Consider the following 18,718-nt stretch of genomic DNA (forward strand, 5'->3'; position numbering starts at 1 on the left):
GGGTTTCCGCTCGGCCAATTCTGTGTAAGAAATGCTTTGTGTAGGCAGTGCCTAGCCTTAATCGATGAATAAGCGTTTCCATAGTTCTATCTAATGACAATGAAAATTTGAATTCAATAAATGGATCAATATGATATAAGTCAGAGCTCTTAGAATTCTGGTCAAACCAAGTGTTTCTAGACATGTTGAAAGACGTTGTCCTTATAATGCAGCGTAATTCATTCTTTGATATTGGGGGCGGAGCCGTATCATCTTTCAGGTGCGCTTGTCGTGCTGCTTCATCAGCTGCTGTGTTGCCAGGAATGTTGCAATGCCCTGGTATCCACTGGAATGCTATTGCATGTTTTGCTTCGCTTGCCTTTGTGAGGTATTTAAGTGTTTCATATATTACACTGTCGCTGAATGTTTTCCCCTTTGTGCTGCAGAGTGATGTTAGTGCCGCCTGTGAATCGCTGAAAATTACCCATTTTTGCGCTTCTGCTACTGACAATATAAATTTTACCGCACATAGGATTGCGAACAGTTCAGCCGTTGTGGACGAAGTCGCACGAGATAACTTAAATGATTCTTGTTTGTTGAGGTGCGGTATAATGAATGATGAAGTTGAAGAGGTTGCTGTACTGGAGCCGTCTGTATAGACGTGTGTGTATCCTGAATACCGCATATATATCTGGTATAGTGCTAGTTGTTGAGCAGCTTGAATGAACATGTCTCTTTTGCTGAATATCCCTTCTACTGATAATTCAATTTTTGGAACTGCAAGCAGCCATGGAGGATATTCGATGTCTGAGTTCCAAAATTCTTTTTCTGGCAATATGTGAAGATTTTCTTGAATTTCTATATGAACATAACTTCTATCTCGATTCATTATGTCTAAAGCCAATGGGTGGTTTGCTTGGGTTGATCGGTCAGCTTCATCAACAAGATCGTTACCGGCAATGTCATTGTTTCCGGCAGTCATTAAAAAATCATGCCGTGTACGTTCGTTAGGGCTTGATCGAGAACTTCGTTTGTCTCACATACCAGTGATCACGAGTCTTGCTTCGTAAGGCTGACTGCATCCTCTGAAATGCCTGCCTTGGAGTCCCATATTTTTCCAAATTACAATAACTCGGGCATGGGGAGTTTTGAAGCGTTTCTCTAGTGGCTCGCATTTCCTGCACTGATTTGATGGCTTTGTCAGCGCACATCTTTCACGTTCTCTACGCATTAGGAGTCATTCTTTATGTTCGATGTGCCTGTTACATAAAGCGAAGAAACAATATTCAGCGCGGTTTAACCATAATTACAGCATAGCGGAAGGCTACAGCGTGAGATCTGACAGAGACAAAGGAGGCACACAAAGTACACAGGCACAGCGCTGTAACGTTTCAGTTGAGCACATCAAAGCCACGCGAGACGCAGCCGTCATTTTCACTTTCCGGTGCACATTTCGCGACTTCTCTGGCAGGACTCAATAGGCCAGGACCGTCCTTGTTAGGTTCCACGGTGAATTTTAGTCCGAGCCTTATGTGCCTCCTTTGTCTCCGTCGGTTCTCGCACTGCAGCCTTCCACTATGTTGAACCAACAAGCCCAACTAGTTGTTCTGCTCAACATGATTACAGCGCGTGCATCGTGCGACGTAAAACAACCGCGCCGACAAGCATCGTGCACACACAACTCTCAGTCAGGACGCGGAATACTGATTATTAATAAGATTATTCTCTTTGTGAAAACATATGACAATTTACGCAGAAGGACGCTGGGGAAGGGACAGGCTCGCAGCGGCCACCGAAGGGGGCAAAACGCCTGGCTACTGTTTAGGAAGGAAGGGATAAAAACAGAAGTTGAAGATAGGAAAACGGGAAGTAAAAAGGATAGAATGAGGAGGAGGTAAGTGTAAGGTAGAGATATTAATTTAATATGCGCCATATTATTAACTGAATACCGCCATCTATATAGTGCCGGATGGCTTACCAGTGACACTTACTACTTTCATCTTAACATTTCTGATTTCTCGCTGGCTTTTCCACATAAAGAATATTATTGTGGCGAAGCCTAATATACAGGAATGCTTGGCACAGCTGTTATTTCCATGTACCAAAGCACAACTATGACCGAATACTTGCACGCTTTGTGCGTCGCCGATAGCTAGAACTTATTATATTTTTAGTGGTTTGCTTACCCGAGTCTCTTCCTTCTGTCGGCATAACTGCGACCTTCTTCATGCCACAGATAGTGTAAAAAATGATATTCATTCAGTCATCTGAAAACATTGCTTGGGCTAAAGTATAGAAGCGGCACTGTTTTTAGTTTCGAACACTTTTGATAAAAACCAGAGCCTCTGTAACCTGCTGACAAGGCAGAAAAGGAAGCCGGTTCAGTTAGGTGGGCAAGGCTCTACAGCGGAAAGAAAGCAAGCAAGAAAGAAAGAAAGACAGAAAGAAAGAAAGAGTTCCACTGTGTGACAACGCTAACCTCAAAACTGTGAGTGTAGGATAAGGAAAGAGGAGAAAGGAGTGACAAGCTCCTTGTGGCAGAAATAAAGGAAATGAAGAATATCGTTAAGTTGACAGCTCGATAGCGCTGAAGAAATTCTTGGAAGTCATTGTAGCTCCGTTCTTTCCGATCTTTCGCTGAAATTTCCACGGCATTCCTCCTCATGCGTTATATAGGCATAAATTTATAGATATATTATAAAAGCTGGGCGTCGATAGAATTGCGTTATAAGCTGCAGCTGTCAAAGGAGCTTCGGGGAAACTTCAGGCACAGTGGAAGGAAATTTGAACGGACGAGTGGTTGCCAGATCCCACGAACGAAAAGTGCAGGCAGGCTCGTTTGTGCCACTTGTGCAGCTCCTATCGGAATAGGAGAAACACCGCCACTTTCTTTTCTGTCTTGGTAACCATGGCAACTCCACGCTAAGCAGTGGCGTTGCAGCTTATCCTGCATCGTTTAGATGTCCAATCCAATGCCTCAGTAGCACCAAAGTATTATTCGAGGCTGCAGGACAGTTCTCGAAACCAACTGCCACAGCCTGTCCCTGAGGAGATAAATAGGATTAGTTATGGTTTAGTATATACTTCCGAGAAGCAGTAGAGGGACTTATTCAGGGGGTGTTGTGTTCTCAATATTTCTCATTTGGGTAATCGTAAACTCCCGAAATTACGACCTCGCCCTTCGGCAGTGCTGTGAGGGCGTCAGTGGAAACTTCCTTTTTATTTATTACTGAACCTACTAGAGCTCTTATTATAGTGTGTGCGCGTATGTGCGTGTGTGCGTGCACGCGCGCGCGCGCGTCTGTGTGTGTGTGTGTGTGTGTGTGTGTGTGCGTGTGCGTGTGCGTGTGCGTGTGCGTGTGCGTGTGTGTGTGTGTGTGTGTGTGTGTGTGTGTGTGTGTGTGTGTGTGTGTGTGTGTGTGTGTGTGTGTGGAATTATGTTTCTGGAATTATGTTCCTAATTCATGCTTCATTAGGAAAAGGTTGTGTAAGACGTTGAGCAGAAACCCCTTCGTGTACTTCTTTTCTGACAAAGCACGGCAATGCCGTGTTGCAGCGCTGATACACATTGCCGGGTATCATTACTGTGTTGCGTCATGCTTGAAAATATTAGCAGATGAACGTTGCAAATAACCTTTATGAATACGGGAGGCAACGTGGCGATGCGAATTGTTTCCGCGAGTACCACTCCAGCTAAGCTTGACCAGCGAAGTGAAGCAATAAACCACCTGCGAAAAAACGCCTTGTGCCTTCCGCTGCTGCCCTCAGATTAGGTGTTATGGCTCGTCAAGTTGCTGTGTGAAACCAATTCTTTAAATCCCCCATAAATGGTATTCTTATAGAAATAACTTCAATTCAGCCTTTCAAGCTACTGCTGAGGCGAAAAGGGTCCCTATATGGAATGTGCCTAGTCGCTACGCGGTCGACATCAGGGGAACACACCCTCTCCATATGCGACAAGGGAGTTTTTATTTGGGCCACTACTTACGCGAAGATAGCTTCAGAATAGGACTGAACGCTCTTTTCCGCCGTCTTGTTTTGTCCCGTTTTGGCGCTCTGTTTTCCGCGCTCTAAATACATGCGGATGAATGTGTGTTGAAGCCATGGACCAGCTCCTTCTTGCTGGTTGCTAAATTTGAACAGCGTTTATTTGTCTTTACGTCCGATCTTCTGCAAACTTTAAATGTTGGAGATCACTTCATGCGTTCCTTGGTGCACAGGCCGGGCTCTCCAGCCTGGCTAACAGGTTATCCTATTTCAAGAACGTTGTCTCTGCGGCAGAGCGGGCCATCTTGCCTGTAGTTCACCCTGCTCGCCGAAGAGATGCCACCAACGACTTTGGATTCGCCTACCGACATTCGCTTGGGGAACGAAGACAGGACTCGCAGTAAATGAAGAAGAAAGCGGCCATTTCCAAGTCGTCACCGTAATATCCAACGTGGCAGTGTGCGATGCTCCATCGCCCCTCCAGAATTCACCCGTTGGCAGCGAGGGGGTGTCAGTGAGGAGGTGTCAAGCTGCTACAGCGTGATTGGGAGGCAGCTGTCGGATGGCGTGGCTGCTTCTTCTTTCGACCCAACTCTCATGCTACAATGCGCTCCAATCCTGCAGATCCTCATCTGCCGTCTTCAGAGCTCTCGTCCGGTCTACTGCGCTGTCGAGATTCGTATTCATTGCTAGAGTTCTTGGTTCGTTCTTTGATGTTCCCTCTTTACCTCCTCTTGTTTCGTGTCTTTATTATATCTCTTTCTATCCTTCCTTTTTCTCTTGATCATCCCCGGCGCTTATTTCGAATCTCCCGATGATCGTCGCATCGTGACCATTCTGTCCCTCGTTGTGCCTCACTGTGCTTTGGTGTGTATTTCTTGCGTTTCAGATGCGCTTTCGCTTTTTTAATGCGAGGCGTCCTTTGGCTCACTTTCGGCTCTTTGGGAAGGTAGGTGGTTAGCTAGGTAGCCTTGTTCCTATCTCGCCTCGATTTAATAAAAAAGAAAATAATGTGTGTCCTACAGCAGAATAGAACCTTTGCTGTCAAGCACAGTAGCCCGTTGCTCTAATCGTTAGGATCGACCTTATCCATGCTTCTTGCTTCTTTCCTTCCAAAACCACCCACTCTTTGAAACGCTCTGCGCATGCGTGACATGCCTCTTTATCGTCTTCTTTCCTTATGACAGCTAGCCCTCCGATACGCCGTGTTAGACTGCACAATCTCCGGCCATTGACCCACCGTCATCAGTACTTTCCTAGTAGCACACTGCGTACGAATTGTGCGACGCTGTAATAGCTTCATGATCAGATAAATTATTCATGCTTTAACATTTATTCGATGGAAGGCCAATGTCATCATCGTTTTACATTCACCGCATGGCACAACCATGGGCGCGCAGGATCGCATAGCACGTAGTAGCTGATGACATCACACTCCATGTGTCCTACGTTTACATTAGTTGAGTACATATGTAGAGATCATTATTCTAAAGACTAGCGCAAAATAGCGGGGACAAAGACAGAGTAGACGACAGGACGAGCGCTGCCTTGATCATATGTAGAGGCTTACAATGGGCATGTCATAAGCTCGCATTGAACGGTCGACGTAGAAATAATGCCCTTGCCACCATACGGCCAGGATCAACGTTCTCGTCGTCATGCTGAAGTCATAACAGACACGTGCCCTTGCGACCGACACAAACAGCTATTTGATCCATTTAGAGGAACACGTTGGTTGACCGGGTATAGTTTTGCGCAAGGCCAAACAATGCTGCATAGCCACGTACCGTCAGAATCCCTCGCATATGATGGATTCCCACAGTACGTGTGGGATTTGCCCATTTCTATTTCTTGCTGTTGCCTCGTCCCTCCTTCATTGCCCGGGATCCTCACTTTCTTTCTGAGCTGTCTTCCGAAATCCACCACCGATCCACCGATCCACCGATCCACCGATCCACCGATCTGTCCACTCGCGGACAGATCGTTACTTGTAACTGTCGTCATCACGTTCGTATCTATCGTCTCTGTTTATTTCTCCTTCTCTATACAATTGCTTCCGATGCTGCTTCATAACAATAAAAACAATTACAAGACGCAAATAAAACAACGCAAGTGGGAAGGTACACATATTGTACGAGCAGAAACAGAAGTCAGTCCTACAATACGGCGAAAAATTCCTTCATATGCCTGTACATCCACCCTGTGTCAGTTAAGGTAGAAGGAAGTTTTCCCCACACCATCGTGAATTGAAAAATCATCATGTTGCAACCCACTTTGACCCACCCATAATGCACCATAATACATTATACGACAGTATCATGTCTTTATGTTCTCATGATAATTTCATTTTTTTTTATTTGTTCCTACGTACGTAAAGCTCGAAGGGTCACTAGGTGTTCATTTAAAGTGGTTCTTTCTTATTTCTGTATTACTAAAATTTCCGTTGGATACCGTTCCTTCCAACATTTATTTAATTTTTCTGCACGGTTCGAGGAATAACAAATGCGATCGACAGGTTATTTATACGAATTCATTTTTAATGAAATAAATTTCTTTAAATCCAAATATATAATACTTTAGCTCACTATTTGTGCTATCAGACAAACGCATAACGTAGGTGCAATTCGTGTGACCTAATTCAAAACTGGGGTCTAAATCGGACCTGTTTGCACATTAGTAAGCACTAACCTCTGTGGTATGATAATAAAAAATTGTTGTAATACGTTAACTACTATGCTCCCGTAAACGCCCGCTTTGTTGCACACTCTCACAGTCTGTTACGTTCACCTCAATCTTAGTAAGATGAGTAAGAAATAGATAAATAGGATGTTCACTGATTTTAAGGTTTCAAGAACTCAGGATATTTGAGGAGTCTTTGTTTGTGCTGAAATTGGCATACATGGCGGTCAGTACTTCTTGCGGATATAAAAAAGAAGGCGAAGCATCAGCAAACTTCAATTTCTCTAGCTGCGAACTTAATAATGCATAGGTAATTACTTTAGTACCGATCCGAGACTCCTTATACGTTGCCCGCAATTGTTTTGATGATTCTATCGGAAGCGATCATTTAACCAGCCCGGATATGATGTCACGTGTACACGGAACTGCATAGAAGTGGTTTATTCACGTTTGTACATCGGGTTTTGAGAAACACGACAACAATTTGACCTAGACCGCTGCATTGTCACAGACAACGAAAAGAACCATGAAGAAAACTTTGAATTCCACGGTATGATATGGAAATGTGGCGCAACAGCTACTTCCAACGCTCTATATACGATCTTACATCTTCATATCTACGCTTAGACAAAGTAGAGCGGTTTATATCATAATGAACATGAAAAGTCGGTCACTTGTCTACCTACATGGAGATGTTGTCTTGAGCATTTAATTGTTGCATTTCAAAAAGAAAATTTATATTGTTTGTCTGTTTGTTTGTTTGTTTGTTTGTTTGTTTGTTTGTTTGTTTGTTTGTTTGTTTGTTTGTTTGTTTGTTTGTTTGTAACGTCCAAAGAAATATTGAAAGTCGGCTTGCAAACAGATTATTCTTCGGATTTCGAGAAATATGATGACAAGATTTGTTGTCCCTCGCCGTACGTTGAGGGCAAGGAGGTTGTGCGATGACGACAAGGCCATGCCCTCGCTCACGTGACGACAGCTCACGCCGCCGCACAACGAAACGGACGGTCAGAGGAAGGGAAGTTCCACACTCTCAAATGCTGGCGCCCTAAAACGATCCGGTGCGCAGGGTTGCGATTCAGCTCGTGCGTCTTGGGACTTGCAGCCCTTCCTTACCGCGTTGCACGAGGGGGACGCATGCACGCACGCCGTAGACGCGTACATAAAAAACGAATCTCGCCGCCACTGCTGCTAGCGCACGCGCCGCACATTCCTGGCGCGCCCCCGCGCGTCGGAAAAAAGCGCCGAGTGATCGGTGAACATAAACACGGTGACTTCAGGCACGGCCGCGATGAAGAAGGGGCGCACGCTTTCTCGCCTCGGGATGAAGAAATAAAGCGAATAGGTGCGATGTGCGAAGGGAGCACGCATCCGGCGGAGAAGGCACGATGCAGCGAGCAGTTGTACGAAGGGCCCCCCGCGCGTGCTCGGTCGTTTTCCCAAATCCCAAGTGAGTACGGACGAGCAAAACGCCCTCTTGCTCTCTCTCTCTCTCTCTCTGTTTATTCCGCTGTACTTTGCTACTTTGTACTGGGGCCGTATTCTGTAACGGTTCCTTTGGGAACCGGTTCCTTTTGGCTGTAACGTCGGGATTACGTAACTCGGAGAAAGAGTGGAACGGGGCGGCGTGAGGGGAACCAATCAACGAGCGGCGGTCTGCCGGAAGATCACGTCATCATTTTTGTTTGTACTTAGGGGACAGTATAGCCATTAAAGGATGTTGCTGGTTTGATAAAAAAACATTGGTTTCTACAGAACACTTGCAAATATATTTTCAGTAATAAATGTGAGCTTGCGGCGCAGACCGCTACTGGGAGTTGTAAGTTTATTTGTGTTGTTTTCTTATTTAGTCGCTAGGTGGTGTGCCATACGCTATGCAAACAAGTTGCCTCGCTTTGTTAACGTTTTGGACTTGCCAGTTTGCGCGCCGCGGATCCAAAACGATGTCCTCGCAGAAGGTTAGGCTGCTGGGTCCTCATGTTTCAGCGAGGCAACGCGATATACTCGTGTCATTTGTTGAAGAGCACCCCTACCTTGCGAAGGCGTCGTGTGTGCTGGTTCAACAGCTGACGGCGGCGCGCAAGGAGGAGCTCTCGCAGCAAGTGATTGCCTTGCTGAACGCTGAGGGCCCGGCAGTGAAAACTGCAGCCCAATGGCGCGGCGTGTGGAAGAAAGACGTGTATAACGCCCGCCTTGATGCAGCCAGGTAAGCACACTCGTTGACGGAGCTTTTGCGCACCATATTCTAACAAACGTGTTAATCACAGAGGAACCGGAGGAGGCAGCCTGCCCGGACCGCGAGGGCGGGCGAGCGCCATCGGAGTCTGCCCGCCGTTCTTTGAGCCCGACGAAGAGGTGAACATCAGGCGCATGGGTTTCACTAGGTCAACGCCAAGTCGACGTGCTGTCGCGATTCGCTCAATCACCGCCGTTATGGCTGATGTGTGGTCGCGCGCTAGTGTTGCCTCTCAGGAGATAGCCCGAGCTTGAGCGGAAATCGTCAAGCTATTTACTATCGCTTGCGTCAAGTAAGGTCGACATTTTTGTTTAATACCTTTCATCAGTATTTCAGTCTACTCATTCAAACATTAGGGGGGTTAATAGAGTTGATTTTCCGGTCGGAGCCGGCGAAATGTCTGAGGTTGTATTTAGGGTGACGAGCATCGAGTGATTATTACAGAGTTTGAAACGAACAAAAGTGTGTGGTCCGGATGATATCCCTACATCATTCCTTATAAATTGCTCGGGCATCTTTGTACTTCTGTCGCTTATTTCAAAATTTCTTAAATAACAGCGTTGTTCCTGGTGATTGGAAACTAGCGCGAGTGGTGCCAATTCATAAGAGTGGACAGAGGAACAGAGTTGAGAATTACGGACCAGTATCCTTAACTAGCATTTTATGTATGTAAGGTTATGGCACATGTGTATACCTGCATCATGTCTCATCTTGATAACAATAACCTTCTTCATCCTAGTCAGCATGGGTTTCGGCAGGGTTTTTCGTGTACGACACAATTGGTTGCATTCACTCATGAGCTAGTCTCAGCAGTCGACAAGAAACAAATTGTTGATTGTATATTTCTATATTTCAAAAAAGCTTTTGACGTCGTTACGCATAGTCTACTGATCGCTAAACTTTTACTTTACAAATTGGATGAGAAGGTTATCGCATGTATTGCCGAGTATCTTCGCTCAAGACAGATGTCTGTGGCTCTCAACGGATGTTCCTCTGAATATGTACCTGTGACTTCTGGGGTTCCCCAGAAGTCACATTCATGGCACCACTTCAGGCATTACATCATCATTTACAGCATGGTTTCCAAAAAGGATTTTCTTGCGAAACCGAACTACTAGAATTCACGTCAGACTTACACTTTCATATGAACAGTAATAAACAAATTGACTGCATCTTTTTGGATTTCTCGAAAGCATTCGATCGTGTAGCCCATAGTCACCCGATATCAAAGCTCTCAGCAATTAAACTCAACTCACTGACCCTATCATGGATTCGTAATTTTCTTACTAATCGCGAACAGTTCACTGTTGTTGCTAACTTTTCCTCTGGCCTCTTTGACGTCACCTCTGGTGTACCTCAAGGCAGTTTACTTGGGCCTCTTCTCTTTTTAATTTACATTAACGACTTGCCGAACAATATATCATCTTCTGTACGATTATTATTTCACAGATTTGTTCACACAGTTGGCCTAACCTTATCAAACCTGAAAGAAGCATCCTCGACGTCACAACGACTGAACAATCAGTTCAGCTACACCCGAATTTATGGCAACACACAACGCTTTTAATTTTTCAACTTTGCCCCGTGCGGTCCGTTTATGGAACGCACTACCAGATACCACTGCATGCCAATCTAAACACACTGCATTTCGCAATCTGCTAAGCAATCAATATGCCGTTTCAACCGTCTAAACACGTCATGTCTTTTGTAATTTACTTGCATTTTTTTCTACAAGTTAAAGAATTTCAGCGCTCCCAATTTTTTTACAATACTTACTACTGTATAACATGTAAAAACGTTTACAATGTTATTATGCTATTATGTTGTTGTTTACCATTTATTGTTATTGCTCTACATATTGTATTTGCTAATGTATTAATTTTCCATGTTCTGTGTGCACTCCTTTCATTATGCTGATGTTTATTTCTTTCCCGATTCCATACTAATGTGTTACCGTATTTCCCCCTTACACTATGCCTTCTCGAAGGCCTGTAAGGTACACGTAAATAAATAAATAAATATTTAGAATGTTTGCAGATGACTGTATAGTATATAAGGTCATCAACAGCGAATCTGACCAACAAGTACTACAATATGATTTGGATTTGATTGCCACATGGTGTGAAAAATGGAAAATGTCACTGAATGAGCAAAAGAGTGCCCACGTCACCTTTACTGGGAAGCGCTCATATGACAGCAATCGTAACACTATAAATAATGCTGCTCTTGAACAAGTGTGAGAATATAAATACTTAGGTGCATTTTTTTCTGCTGATCTAAGGTGGAACAGACACGTTACTCATGTTAGGAACAAGGCTGTCGGAGCATTAGGTTTCTTGAAACGTATCTTTAGTAGCTTGCCACAGAAACTTAGGGAGCAACTGTATTTCACACATGTGCGCAGTACACTAGAGTATGCGTGTGTTTGCTGGGATCCATATACTACAGAACTTGTAGATAAACGAGAAAAAGTGCAGAACAGGGCAGTTCGGTTTGTCCTTGGCAATTATGACAGGATGCTTAGCATGACAGAAAGCAAAAAGGCATTAAATTGGCATCTTCTCGAACACCGTCGCCGAAACCTCAGATTAAAATTTCTTCATAACATATACCACTCTAATGCGGGGATAGCCAGGTAATTGTATTTTCAGCCGCCCACATGTTTCTCAAAGGCGAGATCACAAATTAAAAATATGTGAAATTCCTTTTGACGCTCTATTGCATGAATTATGAAAAGTCATTTTTTCAGCTTTCATTATTGATTGAATGAGCAAACACGACTGTAATAATAAAGATAAAGCTTTGTGCCAAATATGGCACACCATGAAGATGGCTGAGCGCTCTTGCTGCCATGGGCGGAAAACAAACCTTCACGGACGGTGGTCTTTTTAGTGCGATGTGGGGAATGAAATGAAACAGTTGTTTGCTGCGTTCAGGCACAGATGAATGTTGCACTTCCTCTATCTTACCAACGACTTGTTTGTGCAAGGTGGCCGCTTACATTGTTTCTTCTCGTCAAATTCTGGCCAGTGGCCGACTTCGTCAGATCGGTCGTCTTTGGGTGGCATTGCGGCCGCTGGTCCCTGTGCTTTTTTGACTTGAACCTGGAATTCGATGTCCTGACTAGAAGTCCTTCCTGGTCGCTAGTTGGGTAGGCACTTGTTATGCGAGGTAAGGCATTCTGCAATTTCTGCTTTTAAATGAGCCAGCGGTAGTACTTGTCTCCTCCTAAGCTGCTCCTGCACCCTCCTGTACAAGACCCATGCTGTTACTACCAATAAGTCTAGCATAGGCGTAAAAATTCGAAAGTGCCATTTCTTCGACCTCTGATATGTATGCAGTAAAGTCCAAACAGTGAGTGCAGCAGGTCAACACCACCCATGTGCCTGTTATGGACCTTTACTACACTGGGGCAATCAATTTCGCGAAACACCTTGGCGAAGGTAAACCAGCGCTTAGTCTTTTGGACTGGATCTCTCCCAACAAAGCTCGGCAGAAATGTCACTGCGCAGTTATCGTATCAACGCACACACGATAACTCCACGTCATGTATCGCGTTTGTGAGTGCCTCTGAAGCACCATGTCCTTTACATTTCAGTTCCTTTTCGCTTTTCAGGCGGCTGTTTGGTAGACAATTCGCCCTTACCGTACCGATCGTCAAAATTCCATCTTGTGATAGAGTGACCTGCAACTTCGGGCTATTGAACAGATGGCAGCACGTTACCATATTTTGTATTTCAGTTTCATACTGTGCCAAATATGGCACACACCGATTTCGGTTTGTCTGCTGTAGTTGCAGGCAAAATTGAGAAAACTAGTAACTGCCTTGAATTGACGAGACCAAAAAATATGCCAAAATAATTTTTCTATGCTTCTGCGGTCAAAATTTTCAGAGAAAAAAGAACCAATTGCTCGTGTTTGCCCCCTCCAAGTTTCACGTTGCATCCCAAAATCTACTTCACCTCTGTTTTGCGTATCGCTCAAGAGATGGCAGCACTTGCCCATAATATGTGCGCATAACTATGAGATTTACTCTGATGGTATCACATTCTCAACTGGGAATCTCACACACGCGAAAAAGAATGGTAACTGGTATGTGCCAAATATGGGACGCCATGCAATAGAAGGTTAAAAGCGACGCTTTCCGCTACTCTTTCTATGTTCGTACTATAAGAGATTGAAATACTCTACCACCTGACACTGTCTGTATTTGTTCAAATGGTGATTTCTTCCATGCTTTATGAATGTAATTTTGAGTGTTCATTTATATGAGTTGTACCCTCCCTGCTGTAATGCTTGAATGGCGAAGCAGGTACCCAGTGAATAAAATAAAGAAATGTTTCATTGTCATGATTTTGTTTATATTGTGTTATAGCGTAGTTGCACCTTGTTAAGCAGCAATTACGAGCATTATGTGAAATCATGCGTGCAAGAAATGCAATGTTGAAGCAACTCTTGAGTTTAAACAAAGCAGTAGTAAGCATGAGTGTCTGCTATGTAAAGAAATCCTGCTCCAAAAAGTGCTTGGCATGTCTCGTTTGTTGCTATACGTTTCAATATGTGCTATACAGATTGCTTTGAACGACATTTCAGTTGCTGTGCAACTTGTGCTGTGCTTGTGTGTCACACATGAACAGACACCTTCAGCTTTGGAACAATGCATACTGCACAGTAAAATAGGCATCGCAAAGCAATAGTCAACTATGCAAGATTGGTTGCCATTCACCTTGGAAATAACCTTTATTTAAAAAACATTCCCTGGCAAGACAGTATTCAAAAGCACAGTGAACAAAGCAAAGGAGTAACATAATGGCACATGGCTATTTGTCACTGCATGTGTATCTGTCATGCTCAACATAGACAAATCATGTGCTTTTCACTACCGCAGTATGCAGCATATTACGATTAGCCACATGTGAGCACACGCAATGTGTTATGTTGAAGTGCACGGCCTATTTACTTCATGAAAAGAAAAATAAAACATGTTCCACCAGCACATGTCTCCGCCTCATTTGCCAGCGAATGCGCCGGCGCACACTTTGCAGGTAGGCAATGCGCAAATTTCTGGGCAGCCGAAACACACCAACTATGGATTCGCGCACCGCACGGCCTCATTGAAACAAAGCTCGAGAAGGCTGTACAGGGCGCGCCTGCGGTGGCACCTGTACTTGAAGCGGCACTTGTGCCTGGGCTGGCCGCTGTGCGCTGTCGTCATGTGCACCGTCGTCATCTGGGTCGTCTGGCAGAGGCACGCCTGCTGCAAGGCAGAGGTTATGCAGCGCTGCACAAGCTGCAACAATAGTGGCTGCTTTCCGAGGCGAGTAGTGGAGCACCCGATACATCTGCAGGCATCGGAAGCGGCTCTTGACGACTCCTATGCACCGCTCAACGGCATTTCGCATTGATGCGTGTGCCTCATTATAGCGCCCCTCTGCCGTGAGGCGATTTGGGTGACCAGGCACAGGAGTCATGATCCATGGCGCTAGCCGGTACCCAGAGTCCCCTGTAAAGTGTTGCATGTTAGTGAACGAAATGGATACATTAAGGCGCAATGCAAGAACACAGTCTACGCCAGGGCCCTTTTACAACAGGAGCGGGTCTTGGATTTATTGTTGCAATATCTATCAAACATTGACCTTCCCGGAAAGTTGTAAAGAAAGTTCAACTCATTTTAAAGAAAAGCCCTATTTCACCTGTTCTCTTGGCTGCAAATCTCTATCTCAGGTTAAGTTGGACATGTAATATTTATTTCATACTCGTGGTTTTCTGCTCCGTTCATCCCATTTGCCCCTCCCTAAATGTACATCTTCCACTAAAACTTATTAGCTCTTCTCTCTTCAGAAGTGTTATTTTATAAAACACTTCTAAGGTCTACTCTCGAATATGCTGCCAGTATCTGGGATCCTTGCTCTACCTTTCGTACCTCTTCTCATGAAGGTACCCAAAATCGAGCTACCCGTTTGATCCTTTCTAATCACTCCAGCACCACATGTCGCTGCAACAAAAAAAATCACACACATTGCGACACAAAGCAAAATAGCGCAACTTGCACCATTCTACAATATATACTACACCGATCACTAACGTCGATGTCGAAAGTTTCACGCACACGCTTATTCCTTTGTTCCAAGGACAGGGACCAGGTCCCCGAGTCCATTGTCACCAACCCTTTTCCACCATACTTGAAAACTGCCATTTCGACGTGTTCTGTAGAATTCCACCCCTGCCTGTAGCGCTCCACTTGGCATTCAGTGTATTGAAATTAATAAATAAACAGCATAACATGTCAGCTGTTGTATACATGCTGGTACAAATATCTGCCTTTTAAGAGAGACTTGTTTCTCTCGATAGTCGCTGCAGGTTCATTAGGTACCGCTGCATTCACAACACATTTCTAGCAAATCACGCTTTCTTAAAGTTTGCTAGGATGCAAAACTATTTGACTGTGTATGTTTTACATGTGGAAGAAGCACTGCTACTTCAGGTGCACTTACCAAGCAAGACTTCTCCATGAAGTAACAGGCCACGAGTGAGGCGGTGGCGAAATGTAGAATGCCTCCAGACGAATGAATCGTGGCACGATCCCGGAAACCGTGGGTCAATTTCCAGGATATTCAGCTTCGCGTCGCACACCTCATAAGGGAAAGCAAAGAGAAGGTGTCAGTGCCACTGCAACAAATATGTGGCACAACCTTTTGCTTACAACACTACTTGCCAAACAGTTACTGTTCAGTCAGTGAACACAATTACAGAAAAGGAGATATCAACATACGCAGTAGGCAGTTGAACTAATGATCAGCATGATAACAGTGTCATCTTAACCTACAAATGCAATGTTGGCATGTGTTCACATGCTCATGTATGGCGTGCGGTAACAACACAATGCGCAAAATAATTCTTTTGGTTTCTTCCGTCCATATTGTATAAGATTCTGCTAAAGAGTGAACCTATGTTTCTTTTTTTTTTCAGACAAAGGGCCTATTACAAGCGAAAGAACGCGGAAACAGCATGTGCCGTATTGACAGCTAGAGCAAATGGGTGTCCACACATTCTCATTCTCCCTCACACCATTTTCATTGATGGGATGCTCCTTTTCGCGTTTACAGTCTGTTGGCCACAATGCTTTAGTTTTACGTCGAATAAGAATCACAAGGGCTCGTCTTCTGTTAGGATCGCTCGCAGACGAAGACTCCCTTCACTGCTACGGCGTCTATTCCGGTTTAAGTCGCGCGTAATGTGTTTACATTGTAGCATCGAAAAGGCTATTCAACTGTGATTGGAGAGCACTGAAAAAGTGCGGCCGTGTTCTATGCAAAGATCAAAGTCGTCATTACACATACAACACAAACGCTACTTTCTCTAATAGGAACGCAAGTATTGCCGGCAATTGATGAAAAATAACGAAACGAAGTTTTTTACAACGTGCACTCGCGCAAACACATATCGAAAATATTTGTCAATGAACAATACTCACGACCATGCAGTTGAGGGTGTAATAACCTTTACGGCTCCAGTACGATTCCATTTCGCCGGGGCCGAGCTTCTTAGGGCGAACGATGGCTATCAGACTCCCGTCCACACATCCTAGAACTCCTGGAATTTTTCCACGGCTAAGAAAGCCTTCCTTGACGGCGGCTTTCTGTTGCGCCGTGGATGGGAATCTAACCCATCCTTTTTCCTTGCCCACAACCGTAATGGCCTTGGCGACGGCTGTAATGATCCGGCTGACCGAAGGCTACGACAGTGCAATCGCTTCTTCATTCCCGACGCACTGTTGAAAGCTCCCGGTGGCAAAAAACCGCAGCGCGCACAGCACTTTCATCGTAGTGTCGACACCACGCAATCTTTGAGGTCCGAGATGTCCTTCCAGCTCATCGCAAAGACGTCGCACTATGTCTTTGGAGAGACTAAAATGCCTTCGAAACTCTTCTTCGGCCATGCCGAACGCGTCGGGTCGTTGCCTCTCGTCGCGTCGTTGTCTTTCGGCACTCGCCAGCAGCACAACCAAGGGAGCCGCCATTGCCGTCTCTGTCTCGTCTCGTCTAGGTGCCGGCTCGTCAGCTGGCGCGAGATTAGCTGGCAGCCGCGGTTGCCCTAGCAACCCTCGACATCATGCTCGCCCCCACGCGCGACTCTCAAACGAACCACTTCTCCGCGGTTCCGCTCCTAGCAGGGAACCGGTTCCTTTCCAGAAGATTGGCAACCTGTGTGACGTCATCAAAATTTGTCGTCCCGCCCACCAGGGATGACGACATCGAAGCGCCGACCAATGGCAACAGCCGAAAGGAACCGGTTCCCAAAGGAACCGCTACAGAATACGGCCCCTGAAGAACGTTTTCGAAATGGCGCACAACCTTTTCCCACGTTTCGTTTCTATTTCTTCCGTATTTTCTTGTTGACGTCCCGTCTTCTCTCTGCTCTGGAGCTTTTCCCTTCCTGCGTTTGATAATGTTTTCTTATTCGGACCGCTTTCTCCCGATCCAGCTGCTTTTCGGGACTTTTTCCGCACCATCACTCTTTCGCGCCTTTGCGCCCCGCCGTCAGCGACGTCTCACACGCATGCGCGTGCGTTCGCCCGGCGTCTGTCAAGTTATTCGCCCAAAGAAAACAAGCACTTGTCGTCCGCGAGCCGGCACGGTGTTTTCCTTTCGTGATGTCACTGACAATGCGAGTCTCCTTTCCGCGGCAGCGGCATGACGGCCGAGCGAAGAGCGGACCCTCAGCCCGTGAGCACCGGGCCCGGGCCCCTGCCGTTCACGCCCCCCGCAGCTTACGCCAGCGAACACTCGCCTTCCCGGCTTTCATCGAAAAACTAAAACGGCCATCGACCTGACCGCATATGCCTCCCTCCGGTCGAGCCATCGAAAAATTCATTGCAGTGGCGCACGATTGTGGCCGTAAAGATATATATATATATATATATATATATATATATATATATATATATATATATATATATATATATATATATATATATATATAGCTTATCCCTGCAACGTGAAGCGAGTGCCAGCGCATACCAGAGGCAGTACCTCCAAGACAACCATTTACACAGGAACCCAGGTCGATCTCTGCGCTCCTTCTGCTCAAGCCCTTATGTCCTTTTTCAGAACTCGTTCTTTCCGCGTCGCTGACGCAAGGCTTTTATTTGGGTCTCGTCCTCATCGATTGGGGTCATATCTTTCCGTAGCGTGTCCTTTCCAGCGCACTCGCGTGGCCTCATTCTTTTGTGATTCTATTCCCCGGTGGATTCGTTCGTTCCTTCGCATTCCTTTCCGAAGGCTGAACTGCAAGTGTTCACGGCGGGACGCCTTCCTGAATTTTTCAGCCTCGTTCTCCTGTCACGTGGCGGTTCGCGTGAGCCACTTGGGCCTAGAATGAGGGGAAGGACTGCAGAATATTGGGAGCATGAAAAGAGCAGGTAGCAGACGAGGCGGCCTCAGCACAACGGGGCCTACAGCTGGAGGCGTAAATGTGCGGCGAAACGAAAGACGCTCCCTTTGCTTGTTCTGTTGGCTTCCAGCTTTCTTTTTATTAGTGCGCATTCGTTTTCTCGATGTCTCTTTTCGTGCTGCTTACTTCACCTCGTTTTACAGGTGCTGTTATGGGTGCTAGAGCATCTGCTTATGTTCTGAAAAACAAAAGAAAAGGCCGAAAAACAGAGCAAAGAACATGAAATGCAACCTAGAGGGCATTCCTCTTGGAGCGTGTGGGGCGTTGAAGCCACTGCCCTTTTAATCGCTAGCACGTATTCTTCGGGCGACATTGAGATTGGCAAGTAAAGTACGGAGGTGGTCTAAGCGAGGCCGGGACGCATATCGTTTGAGTCTTGCATGG

The 18,718-nt window shown here is 45.5% G+C and overlaps 1 protein-coding gene and 1 long non-coding RNA gene across 2 annotated transcripts in view; both read right to left on the bottom strand.

Moving 5' to 3' along the window:
- LOC135901778 (neural cell adhesion molecule 1-like) overlaps nt 1-18,718 on the bottom strand; it is a 159,070-nt gene that overhangs the window by 107,761 nt on the left and 32,591 nt on the right. The window lies entirely within an intron of this gene.
- Nucleotides 13,659-16,412, bottom strand: LOC135901777 (uncharacterized). The gene is made up of 3 exons (XR_010564266.2): nt 16,356-16,412; nt 15,376-15,514; nt 13,659-14,384 (listed from the first exon to the last, which is right to left on the bottom strand). It is a non-coding gene; the product is annotated as an uncharacterized lncRNA (long non-coding RNA).

The sequence above is a fragment of the Dermacentor albipictus genome, chromosome 1 (genome assembly GCF_038994185.2).
Source record: "Dermacentor albipictus isolate Rhodes 1998 colony chromosome 1, USDA_Dalb.pri_finalv2, whole genome shotgun sequence".
Taxonomy (NCBI): Eukaryota; Metazoa; Arthropoda; class Arachnida; order Ixodida; family Ixodidae; genus Dermacentor; species Dermacentor albipictus.